At 39.4% G+C, this 13,545-nt stretch overlaps 1 protein-coding gene across 3 annotated transcripts in view; it reads right to left on the reverse strand.

Moving 5' to 3' along the window:
• large2 (LARGE xylosyl- and glucuronyltransferase 2) overlaps positions 1 to 13,545 on the reverse strand; it is a 121,978-nt gene that overhangs the window by 86,747 nt on the left and 21,686 nt on the right. For 2 of the 3 annotated variants that reach the window (XM_017438777.3, XM_017438775.3), the window contains exon 1: positions 3,261 to 3,492. The exons of the other annotated variant lie outside the window; for it this stretch is intronic. The gene's annotated coding sequence lies outside the window, so the exon portion shown is untranslated. Of the gene's footprint in view, positions 1 to 3,260; positions 3,493 to 13,545 lie in introns of those variants that run through there. 3 annotated transcript variants of the gene reach the window in all.

Below are 13,545 nucleotides of genomic sequence, written 5' to 3' on the forward strand. Positions count from 1 at the left end.
GTAGACTTCAATGTTGAGACTGTCCTCTCCTACCATGTGCACCAGACAGTCCAAGAAAGGCAGCTTGTTGTCGACAACAGCTTGTTGTTGACAACAGCTGCCACGTACATTTTGGCTTCGGTCACTGCTCCTGCACGCTCCCGGCATTCTGATGTTGACAGGATGTGACGTCACATCTCTTCTTCGTGAGTTATTTGGGGTTATTTTGGTTAAAGTTGCGGGAAAGTTGCAGTGTTTTGGGCAAAGTTGCACAAAGTTCCGATTTCACGGGGTTTGCTTGATTTTGCGTTAATAGTTGCGATCGCAACATTGCGAAATCCTGGAGGGTCTGATAAACACAACACTTTAGCTCAATTTCAGTCCTTGAACATAACCTGATCAGCTCTAAGTGAGGGGGATATGTTGCACTACGTGAAGCAAATGGTGGTCACACCAGATACTGACAGGTTTTCTGACCGCCTAAATACAGTAAAAGTAAACTGCATGTTTTAGAGTAACCTTTGATTGTGGCCAGCCTAAAGCACACCTGTGCAATAATCATGCTGTCTAATCACCATCTTGATATGCCACACCTATGATGTGGATGGATTATATTGACAAAGGAGAAGTGCTCACCAACACAGATTTATACAAATTTGTGAACAATCATATCAATTTAAAAAGTCTTACATCTTTCCGTTCAACTCATGAAAACTGGGAGCAAAAACAAAAGTGTTGCGTTTAGATTTTTGTTCAGTAAATGGAAACATCAAAGAGAAAAACCTGAGTGAAATTGCCCCCCAACTTCATCAAATCATTGGAAATTGGTGTCAAACATTTGTGTGTTTTGCATTGCATTTTTACACACGCACACACATTAGCCAAATCAAACAAAACTGGTGTCACACTGAAAGCAGCCATTGAATTTCAGGAGGACCCAACACCAGACACACCTGGGCATTAAAGGACATTTTGTTAAAGGACCCCATGCACCTGGGAGATAAACGATGACCCGAGAAAGGATGTAACCGTAGCATCTAAAGAACCAGCATATTTCCTCACAATGTGCTCTACACAAAGGAATAACTGAAAAAATTTCCTGAAAAATAGCCCTTTTTATTTTGTGATTTAGATAATGGAACTAGCTATTATTTTTGACTATTTCACTTTTTGCTTTGCTTTGTATGTAAGAATATTGCCTGCAGGCTTGTGCCTTGACCCTTAAAATGAATAAGTTAAACTGAGTTTTTTTTTGCACCTTGAATGATTTGTTTATGGGCAGGTCATACAGCAAAGACAAGTAGAGAAGCTTCAGCTATTCCATTTGCTTTTGTTTGATTTTGTAAATGTTGAGGGGCTGGTTGACCTGACTTCTGAAAACATTTTTGTGTTGTAATCTTTAAAATGATAGTGGCACAAACAAATGTTTTTGCTGCACAAATCAGCACAAACATTTAACACCAATTTCTAAAGATCTGAAAAAGGTGATGGGCCATCTTCACTCAGGTAAGAGAAAAGGAGCAGGAGTTGCACAAGAAGAGCAATGAAAAGTTTTTTCAGATAACAAAGAAGGTCAACGAAGACAAACTTTACAAGTAACTACTTTTTCCCAAAAATAGGACCAATATTTGAGGGGGAAAAAAGTGTGTTGAGTTTCTTGTGAACACTAAAACTTCACTGAACTACTGGACAGAATTGTCTAAAACAGAAATCTCACTAAAATTCTAATCAAAACCATGTGAAGGATACAAACCACTAAGATAAGATGTAAGAGCAACATCAGGATAAAAAGTATCAGCTCCTACGTGACAGTGAGGCACGCAGGTGTGAGAACATCTGCCAATAGATAAATAAAACCAGCTGCACCACCAGCAGTGAAATCAAATCCTGTCTGGATTAACAGACAAGACACATGATGAGAGAAGTTTAAAGAACAACAAAGGAGGATTTAAACTTCACTGCAGAAGCTTTGCATGCTGTTCTGGATGGTGAAAGCTGCAAACTTCCTTTTTAATTACAAACAGACTTTATTACCACCCGCCACCATAGGTGAAGGTGTGATAGCATTTTTACCTGTTTCTGTGTTCTTTTGTTTGTAGAAAAATATCACAAGAACCAGCTAACAGATTTTACTGAAACTCTCAAAAAGTAATAACTGGATGTACATCTACAACTGCTTACCATTTGGTGACAACCCAATTTAAAATGGCTGACACAGCTAAGCGACCTTCATGAATGCAAAAATGTCAAAAACTTGTACAGTTTTACAGATATTAACCTAAAAATTGGGGTGGTAATAGATGAGATTAATGTACAACATACTCTGAGAGCTAACTAATTGTTCCTGATGTGTTTTTAAAACTGTGCCACTAAAATTTTGCAGTCATCTGTGTCTGTCTATTCGCAAGATATATCATAAAGACAGAATAGATTTTGAGGATACTCTCAAAAAATAATCATTGGATGTACATCTTCAACTCAATATTTGGAGACAAGCCAATTCAAGATGGCTGCCACATCCAACTGACCTTAGAAAACACCAAAATGGCTATAACAGCTAATGTTACAAATATTATGGTAAAAATTCGCTGTGGTATCAGCAGAGAATTATCCCCAAAACATACTCAGAGCACCCCACACTGTGCAACATTTTTGCTTACAAATTTACTATGAACTTTTAGTGTCAACCCCATCTGTCAGCAAAATGTCTTATGGGTGCACCATCAACATTGTTTATGGTGGGGATGGTGTGCTGCTGACCTCAGCTCGGGACGTCGTGGGTCAATGGGCACAATACTTTGAAGACGGGAGAAATTTTTATGAAACTCTCAGAAAAAAATAACAATGCATATGGACAGCTTATGAAAATTTGGAGATAACCCAATTCAAGATGGCTGCCACCACTAAAAAAAGCTTTAGCCAACACTAAATGGCTATAACTCAGTCGATGTTACAGAAATATAATCTAAAGTTTGATATGGTAATATCTGAGAGTCATCCTCAACACATTCTCTGAGCACTACAAAGCACTAATACAACATAATTTACAGGTTTGACCAAGATAACTAACTCAGTTTGTTCTCACCATAAGATGATCTTATATTAAAACTCTGGCATGAAAGGCGTCAGGTGATATGAGTTCCTTCAAAAAATGCTTGATATTTAATGTTTCATTCTGCAGCAAATTGAATACAAACAGACGTTGAACAAAACAACAGAGAAACAAACTAGAAAACACAGTAATACAACCAGCAGCAGCAACCTTTGTCCTGCTGTCCTACCTGGATATTTCCTGTCCTACGATCCAAACATTTGGTAACAAGTCCACGTTCAGCCACACAGAGGAAGCTGAGCTCTCCTCCTCCTTATATTCCTCCCTTTTTAGCACTCTTCAGCTCCAACAATAAACTCCACTCTTATTTTCTTTCCCTTCTGGTTTAAGTTGTTCCAGTTCTTCGACCTCTGCGGCTGCTTCATGCCCTCTTTTTCGCTCACTCTGCCGGCTCTCCTCCCACTGCTGCTCCTCCTCTTTATACAACACAAACAGGCCTTAAATTCCCTCCACCTCTGAGGGAAAGGCTCGGATTTCAGCCCCTGCTTCACTTTTTTTTCTGAAGCTTTTAAAAAAGCAGAGCTCATCCCTGTCAAAGAGATGGGAGGAGAAAGGTGGAAGGAGGAGAAACCAAGGAGAAAGTAGCAGTGTCACCTTACATTGTCAGGAATTCAATAGAAGAGCTGTGTGTGTTTGGGGGGGTTAAGCTGTGGAATGCACCAGTTTGCTAGGAGGGCAAAAGATTTCTGCCGACTTCTTTAATCCCAGCATCAATTTGAATTTTTTTTTGTTTTTGTTTTATTTTGTTTCAGTTACAACCAAGAAATGTTTTCTGTCAGATATATTACCAGAGGGCCATATATATTACCCCTGGACCATATCAATCCAGACCTTGGCCCTCAAACAAAAACAATTTATATTTCTTTGGAGAAAAGAAATAGAGAAACAGGATTTTATTAAAAGATATTGTGGAAAAAAAAGGTCTAGACAGCCTTTATATCAGTTTTCAACATGAAATACTGGTCATGATTTGACCTAAAATAAGCCTGCCCTACACTTTGACATAATTTGTAAAATCATTGTATACACTGACAGAAACAAACTATGAATTAATGTAAAACAAAAGGAAAATTGTGACTCTAATTGCTGCTTTTTCTCAACAAAAATTTGATGAATAAAAAAAATGATCACAAGTATCAGTTTATATTTGTATGTGTGTGTGTGTGTGTAAACACATATCTGATTTTTATTTTTATTCAGTTGTTGATTCACATGATTACTACCTTGCTGTTGTATGCTTAAATATGAATTTTTCCAAGAGTTTTAGCAGTAATTAATCATGCTTAAAATGAAGTATGTAACTCTATTATTGTGTGTAGGTGAGAAGGCAGGACCTAGATACACATTTTTAGTGCACAGATGCTGGTTCCAAAAATACAACATGGCAGCTTCTGTTGGTTTCAATTCCCAACAGTGAGAGAAGACAGGGACATTTAATCTAGTATTATACACTTTAACTTTGATTACGAGACACATTGACTGTGGCATTGTTTCAATAAGCTTCTGCAGTGTCACAAGATTTATTTCCATCCAGTGTTGCATTAATTTTTCACCAAGATCTTGCATTGATGATGGTGGAGTCTGACCTTCTCCAGCACATCCCAATGATTCTCAGTGGGGTTAAGGTCTGGACTCTGTGGTGGCCAATCCATGTGTGAAAATGATGTCTCTCACTCCCTGAACCACTCTTTCACAATTCAAGCCTGATGAATCCTGGTATCCTTGTAATCTTGGAATATGCTCGTTCCATCAGGGAAGAAAAACTCCATTGATGGAATAACCTGGTCATTCAGTATATTCAGGTAGTCAGCTGACCTTTGACCTCATTCTTTGATCACATACCGTTGCTGAACCTCGACCTGACCAACTGCAGCAACCCCAGATCATAGCACTGCCCCCACAGGCTTGGACAGTAGGCAACACTTCACCTGCCTCTCTTCTTACCCTGATGTGCCCATCACTCTGGAACAGGGTCAATCTGGACTCATCAGACCACATGACCTTCTTCCATTGCTCCAGAGTCCATCTTTATGCTTCCTAACAAATTGAAGCCTTTTTTACAGGTTATCCTCACTGATTAGTGGTTTTCTTAAGGCTACACAGCTGTTCAGTCCCAATCCTTTGAGTTCCCTTCGCATTGTGTGTGGAAATGCTCTTACTTTCACTATTAAATGTAGCCCAGAGTTCTGTTGTTTTTCTTCGATTTGATTTCACCAAACATTTAAGTGATCACCGATCACGATCATTCAGGATTTTTTTCCAGCCACATTTCTTCCTTGAAGATGATGGGTCCCCACTAGCCTCCCAGTTTTTAATAATGCGTTGGACAGTTCTTAACCCAATTTTAGTAGTTTCTGCAATCTCCTTCGATGTTTTCTCTGCTTGATGCCAATGATTTGACCCTTCTCAAACAGACTGACATCTTTTCCACAACCTCAGGATGTCTTTCAACATGGTTGTTTAAGAAATGAGAAGCAACTCATTGCACCAGCTGGGGTTAAATAACTTGTTTACAGCTGAAACATAATTGTCCATGCAGTAATTATCCAATAGGAGGCTCGTACCTATTTGCTTAGTTAAATCCAGGTGGCGACTTTCAAAATTTGTTTTGTCCAGGCAGTGTATTTTGTGCAGTTGATGGTCTTACCATATAAATCTCAGTTTTTATTTGATATGGGTTATCTGTACAAGTGAGGGGCAAAAACTAGACTCAATTTATTTTAAAATAAAAACACAGACCATTATTGTCTTTGTTGAAATAAATATATTTCAGTTAAAAAAGCAAAAATGACTATTATGTTAAAAATGTTCTTTCCTTATTATAATAACTTTGCTTTTATTTATTTATTTATTTATTTATTTATAGGTGTTGTGTTTATTTTTTTTTTTTCTAGCAATGTGAAACAGAACTGATGAAACACTTTAATCCCACCATGCATACCTTAAAGCTGGACAGAAGTGTTTTGAAGCCAACATCAGTTGAAAGAAAATCATAAAATATGCTTGTTGTAAAAAAAATGATACTACTTTTTAAAAAACTGAACATTGAAAAAACTACAGTTTTCTGAGTTTTTTCATGACCTCCCTGATATATGACATCCACAGAGCCGCTGAGATACACAAGAATTCAACAATTCATCAGTGAGTGGATGAATACCGATACAGTCCATTGGAATTAATTGTTCTAACTTTCCAGAAACACCCTACTGGAGTTTCATTTTTTTGGGTTTCCAAAATATAAAAACCTCCCTCAGATTTGGATCCCCAAACTCCAATGTGGGAATTACTATCAGAACTTTGGTTTAGACCACTTCAAAGGAAGCACAGCTCCGACCTTGTTAATATGGTGGATTGGCTTCATGCCAAAAAACAGAACCTTTTGCCAACTATTTGTAATTTTAAAAGAAAGGCAAATGGAAAGGAGGACATCCCTACAGAGAATGAGACGAGAATCAGGAAGTTTTACTTCAAACATCACTTGAACGTGTGCTGTCATTAAAAGGTATGAGCTGCTTACAGGCTGACAGCCTGAGGTCAGTTTGTGATTCAGAGCAGTTTGTTTTTGATGAAAAAATATAGATAATCCATGTGTGATTAAACAAGTGTCATAGTCTGAAACTGCTGTTGATAAGTTTACTCTGGTATGAGAGTTTATAAATGCTACTCGCAAATGTGCACGTTGTTTAAGAGTTAGCATCAGGTTAGCTTCATGTTAGCAATGTTAGCTCTCTCCTGCCAGAGTTATTGATTTTTTTCGTTTCGTGTGCAGGTGTCATGACAACAACCTGGGGGGGATTGGTTCTCATCATTCCAAATTCCCAACTCAATCTTTACACTCATTGTTTTGTTGGCCATGACAGCCCTGGTGATCATCAGAATCTGAATCTGAAGAGTTTTCATCTGATACCAGAGATCCAGCCGTCAGTTTAGGTTCATACTGGTATGGTTGTATATCCATTGCTCCCGCAAAGTCTTCTGGCATTTCTTTGTGTTCAAAAAAGGCTTCTTCCATTTCTACTAGTAAACAACCAGACAGTAGTGGCTTTTTTGGCCAGCCAGGGCACAGTGCAAGTCATGACCCCAGGACGGCAACTCCGCCCCACAAATCACCCACTTCGGAAATTATTGACTAAAACTCTAAAAACAGTTTACTTAAGTTTTAGGTCAGAAAAATGGGTCCCTGGAATGTTGTGTGGGTGTGTTTGACTAAATAACATTCATGACATGTCAATTTGTTGAGATTTTATTTCAGTTTACGTTTAATCTGTATGACATTCAGACCTCTTGCAGGTTTATTCTTAAACTTGTTTAAGAAACTTTGCTGAATTCCTCAGCTGCAGGTAAGCACACATTTCAACTATGCCTCCTTTAAACAAACACACCTGGAGAACGTCTCACTCATGCACACACAGCTTTAGACTTGTCAAATTAGACTTTTTTTCTCTATCTGCACCTGGAGGCACAAATGTAAACTCTGTATTATCAAATGCTCCGTAAGGGAATGACTGTTCCACAATTACAAAATACACACAGCATTTGACAGCAGTGTGCAAAGAAGGTGCACACTGCATGCTTTGTTAAAGGACACTTCATTAAAGATGGAAATCAGAGAAGTGGATCAGTAGGGTGGGGTGTGCCTGGAAACAAGTTACAGCTCCCATCTCCTCTCCAAGTGCAGATCATGTGCAGTCATAGCTGCAGGGAATCTCTGCACCACACACAAACAATACTGCAAATGTTTGTAATCTCTTTCTGTTATGTAAACTGTGAGCACAGCTCTGGGAAAATCCTAAATTATTATCGCTTACAGCCAAAAAGGCAAAGGTGGACATTACTGTTTTTGACTGTGTCTGTTAACAAAATATGTTATGAACTACTGGACAGTTTTTAACAAAACTCTCAAAGTAACCAGTACATCTATGTACATCTAAAATTGATTAACTTTTAATTTCAATTTGTAAAAAAAAAGCTGCCACAGTTAATTAAACAGTAGTGGTAGTAGCTGACATTGACTCCCAACCCTATTCTTAATGCTAATAGATTGCAGAAGATCTTTCTTTGAAATTTGGCCAATAACCACTTAGAGTCAACTCTGTCTGTCTGTTAACAAAATATCTCACGAGACACTGGATGAATTGAAATAAAACTTTCAGAAAATAATCACTAAATATGCTTCAAAAACTGACTAACTTTTGGAGTCATTCCAATTTAGGACGGCCACTACAAAAGCCTATAACTTAGTTATATGGATATATAGGCTACACTCTGATGGGGTAGCAGCTGAGAGTCATTTACAACATATACTTAAAGCATGAGATTTCTCATCATATCTCAATGTAAGATAATCTTTGTCTAAACCTCTGGCATGAAAGATGGTGGGACAAAAGCAAATGGATACTTTTTAACTTGAGAAAAACTTGTGTTGTCCCATTTCTTCTTTACTGTTTACCATATTATATCATCTTATCTTTAAATCAGTTCCTGAAAAAAGCACCACGTGCATTTGGTAAAAGTTGTGATTTTTCCATGAGAAAACTTCACCTTGAGGACATTGGGTTGCAAGCAATGAACTAAATGATCTTGCTTTAAACAACTAAGGTAAAGGTGCTAAAAAACAAAACAAACAAACAAACAAAAATAAACCTTCCATCTCGCCCTAGAACCACTCTTCCAGTTTGGGGTCAGAGCACCTAGTATTCCAATGACCACTGGTACCACTGAGGCCTTGACTGTCCACAACTTCTCTAATGACTCTTTCAGCTCTTGGTATTTTTCGAGCTTCTCGTCCTCCCTCTTCCTGATTTTACAGTCACTTGAGACAGCTACATCTATCACGACTGCTTTCTTCTGTATCTTATCTATCACCACAATGTCCAGTTGGTTAGCCATCACCTGTTTGTCAGTCTGTATCTGGAAGTCCCACAGTATCTCAGACCTGCTATTATCCACCACCTTAGGCGGAGTCTCCCACTTTTACTGTTGGACTTTCAGTCCATACTCGGTACAGATGTTCCTGTACACTATTCCAGCCATTTGGTTATGGCGTTCCATGTATGTTTTGTCTGCCTGCATCTTACATCCTGCTATTATGTGCTTGACTGTCTCAGGGGCATCTTTACACAGCCTTCATCTTGGATCTTCCCTGATATGATAGATCCCGGCCTCTATTGCTCTTGTGCTGAGGGCCTGCTCTTGTGCTGCCATGATTAGTGCATCTGTGCTGTCCTTCAGTCCTGCCCTTTCTAGCCACTGGTAGGATTTGTTCATATCAGCTACTTCCCCAATCTGCCATGCAGGGGCTTGTCTTTCCATGAGGGTTCCTTTTTTCTCTTTTTTCACATTGGGTTTCTGCTGCCTGAGACATTCAGTTAGCAGATCATCATTGGGGGCTTTCTTCCTGATGTACTCCAGGATTTTGGTTGTTTCATCCTGTATAGTGGCTCTGATGCTCACTAGCCTCTGCCTCTCTCCTTTCTTGTAGTGTACAGTCTCAGGGTGCTGGACATAGGGTGAAACCCTCTGTGCATTGTAAAAAGCCTTTGATTCTTGATGTCAGTGGCTTCTATCTCCTCCTTTGGCCAGGTTATTATACCAGCAGGGTATCTAATGACTTGCACCACATATGTGTTGACAGCTTAAACTTTGTTCTTACCATTCAGCTGACTTTTTAGGACCTGCCTTACTCTCTATAGGTTCTTGGTTGTGGCTGACTTCCTTGTGGCCTCATCCTGGTTGTCATTTGTCTGTGGGATACAAAGGTACTTGTAGCTGTCCTGGAAATCTACAGTGTTGCCGTCAGGTAGTTCAGCCCCTTCAGTTGTGATCACCTTGCCTCTCTTGAATACCATTCAGCTGCATTTATGGTGTCTGAATGACATACCAATGTCCTTGCCGTGTATCCTGGTGAGGTGGATCATTGAGTCGATGTCTCGCTCACTTTTGGCATACGGCTTGATGTCATAGAGGAGGTGACTAATGACTGTCCCACTTTGGACCCAGTATCCATAGCCACTCTTTGCAATCATCTGGCTGAGGGGGTTAAGGCCCATGCAGAACAAGGGTGGGGACAAAGCATCACCTTGGTATATGCCACATTTGACACAGACTTGTGCAACTGGCTTTGAATTGGCCTCTAGAGTTGTCTTCCACATTCCCATTGAGTTCTCAATGAATGCTCTTAGTGTCCTGTTGACGTTCTATAGTTTCAAGCACTCCAGTATTGATGTGTGGGGCATCAAGTTATAGGTTTTCCTGTAGTCAATCCAGGCCGTGCAGAGGTTTGTGTGTCTGGTCTTACAGTCTCAAGCTACAGTTTTGTCCACTAGTAGCTGGTGCTTGGCTCCCCTGGTGTTGGTGCCAATTCCCTTCTGTACCTCCCTCAGGTATTGATCCATGTCCTTATTCATCTTAGCTGCTATAATGCCTGACAGGAGCTTCCATGTTGTACAGAGACAAGTGATTGACCAATAGTAGGAAGGAATTGCCCCTTTTGGGGGTGTTTTTCATGATCAATTCTGTCCTTCCTTGGGTCAACCACTCAGGGTGGAACCCTTCCATCAGTAGCTGGTTCATTTGTCCTGCTAGGCATTCATGGAGAGCAGTCAGTTTCTTCAGCCAGTAGGTGTTGATCATGTCAGGCCCTGGTGCAGTCCAGCTTTTCATTCGTAAGACTTTGTCTTGGATGCCAGTCACTGTTATAGTTACTAGTTCTTACTCTGGGAGATTGGTGTATTTAGATCTTGCATCCTGAATCTATGGGGCATTATCATTGTGTGATGCCTCCTTTTTCTGTATGCTTCTCCAGCATTGATCAGTTGCAGCTCTGGGTGGATTTACTCTCTTGTTATTTCCCTGTCATTGAAAGTACCATTGAGGCTCTAGAAATTGCCAAACAACGCCTCAAAGCTATTGATCGATAGATAGATACTGTTGTAACAGACTTGCTAACGGTCATTTAAGTCATTTAAGTTAAAGCTAGGCCACAAGTTATCACATGCTTGATTTTGTCTTCTCAGATATATTGTTTCTTTATTTCAGATACCAGACAGACAGAGAGAGTCAGAGACAGATTGTAGATTATAGGACAAACTACAAGTGACCAATCAATGAACAGAAAGACGTATGGAAGTTAGAGTCTGCCTAATTATTAAATTCTGAAGACTGTTCTAATGTATCCAGCCTCACTCTCTGATCGGAGTGTCTGTGTGGATGAGGTGTTCCTGCGAATTCCCCTAGAATAAGGTACAATCCTAGCTATTCATCACATTGGTCGTTTGAGCCAGATACTTCACCCATATAAGCAAAATGAACACAAGGAGAACATCAACTAATCAAAGGCAGCTCTAAACAGGTGAGTTTTCAGCCTTGATTTAAAGGAATTTAGTGTTTTGGCTGTTTTGCAGTTTTCCAGGAGTTTGTTCCAGATTGATGGTGCATAGAAACTGAAAGCTGCTTCTCCATGTTTGGTTCTGGTTCTGGGGATACAAAGTAGACTGGAACCAGAAGACCTGAGAGTTCTGGAGGGTTGATACGACGATAGTAAGTCTTTAATGTATTGTGTTGCGAGACCGTTGAGTGATTTATAAACTAACAACAGTATTTTAAAGTCTATTCTCTGAGCTACAGGGAGCCAGTGTAGGGTCTTTAAAACCGGGGTGATGTGCTTTATTTTTCTGGTCTTAGTGAGAACACAAGCAGCAGCATTTTGGATCAGATGCAGCTGTCTGATTGAGTTTTTGGCAGACGTGAAGAAACTGTTGCAGTAATCGAGACGACTAAAGATGAAAGCGTGCATAATTTTCTCTAGGTCTTGTTGTAACATTAGTCTTTTAATTCTGGAGATGTTCTTCAAGTGGTAGAAAGCCGACTTTGGCACTGTTTTTATGTGTCTCTTAAGGTTCAGGTCTGAGTCCATTACTACACCCAGGTTTCCGGCCTGATCACTAGTTTTTAGCTGTAATACCTGAAGCTGCGCGCTGACTCTTGATCATTCCTCTTTAGGTACTCCACATGTGACTTTTGTTCGCTCTGAAGAGAAGTTGCCTATTGATACAAAGAAGTTCCTGTTGTTTAGGTAGGATTTGAAGCAGCTGAGTGCTGTGTCTGAGAGTCCGACCCAGCTCTCCAGTCGCTCTAATAATATATTATGGTCAACAGTGTCAAATGCTGCGCTGAGGTCCAGTAGAACCAGCACTGTGGTTCTTCCACAGTCTGTATTCATGTGGACATCATTGAACACTTTGACGAGGGCAGTCTCAGTGCTGTGGTGAGCACGGAAACCAGACTGAAAGATGTCAAAGTGGTTGGTCGTTGTTAAGAAGCTATTGAACTGTTGAAATACAGCTTTTTCAATAATTTTGCTGATAAATGGGAGGTTGGAGATTGGCCTGTAATTCTGCAATAGTGATTTATCCAGATTGTTCTTTTTTAACAGAGGTTTGATAACTGCTGTTTTTAGAGCCTGATGAGAGAAATGAGTTTACTATTTGAATCAAGTCAGATGCAATGACAGGAAGAACTTTCTTCAAGAAGGTTGTAGGAAGGATATCAAGACAGCAGGATGATGAGCTTAACTGATTTATAATTTCTTCTAAGTTTTTATGGGTGAGTTGGCAAAATACAGCCATTTTCTCTGCATTTGATATGCAAAAGTTAAAGGACAAGCGAGACTCAATTATTTTAAATTAGCAGATAATTGGAATTTGGAAGAGCTGCAGAAGCCTTTTCTCCATCTTTTTTAGTGTGAATATGTACTGCCCTCTGGCTTTTTTCTGCCCACCCACACTGACATTATAAATAATTTGACAACAGGCTCACAATTTACACATTTACACACACAGGAGCTCTTCTGTCTGTTGCTCTTGGATATGGCTGCCTACACACCACACATTCTTATACACAGAATTTATTTAAGGACAGCAGAAAGGGTCAGAGGTTCGAATGAAAATCTATTAAAAGCTATCAGCTGTTTCTCACCATTTCAGAGCAAATCTATATCATCCTGTAAATGAAACCAACATTTATATTAGTGGAAGCTTACATGGTTACTGATCAATACAATGACAAAATTATTGCTTGGCAAGGAGCTGAGATTCTTTACTTTAAAAACTTTCCAGCACAAAACTTATTTTCTAATGTAAAAGTTAAGAATAGGAAAGAAATCTTGCTATTAACAAGATACTGCACTTGTTATCTCTCGTTAAAAAAAGTATCAGACCAGCTTTTTGATCTATAACAGATTGACTGTCCTTTATAAGGAACGTAATCCTTAGATTACTTGATTTATTCAAACTTTATCACTTACCAGATATGCTGGTGTAAATTCTCAGTCATCCAGGCCATGGTAAATTCAAAAAAAGTTAAAAAACAAAAACAACTGGACTTCTATTCTGTAGCTGAAGACGTTTCGCTTCTCATCCGAGGAGCTTTCTCAATTCAGAAATAGAGAGTGTGGA

The sequence above is a fragment of the Kryptolebias marmoratus genome, linkage group LG15, assembly GCF_001649575.2.
Source record: "Kryptolebias marmoratus isolate JLee-2015 linkage group LG15, ASM164957v2, whole genome shotgun sequence".
Taxonomy (NCBI): domain Eukaryota; kingdom Metazoa; phylum Chordata; class Actinopteri; order Cyprinodontiformes; family Rivulidae; genus Kryptolebias; species Kryptolebias marmoratus.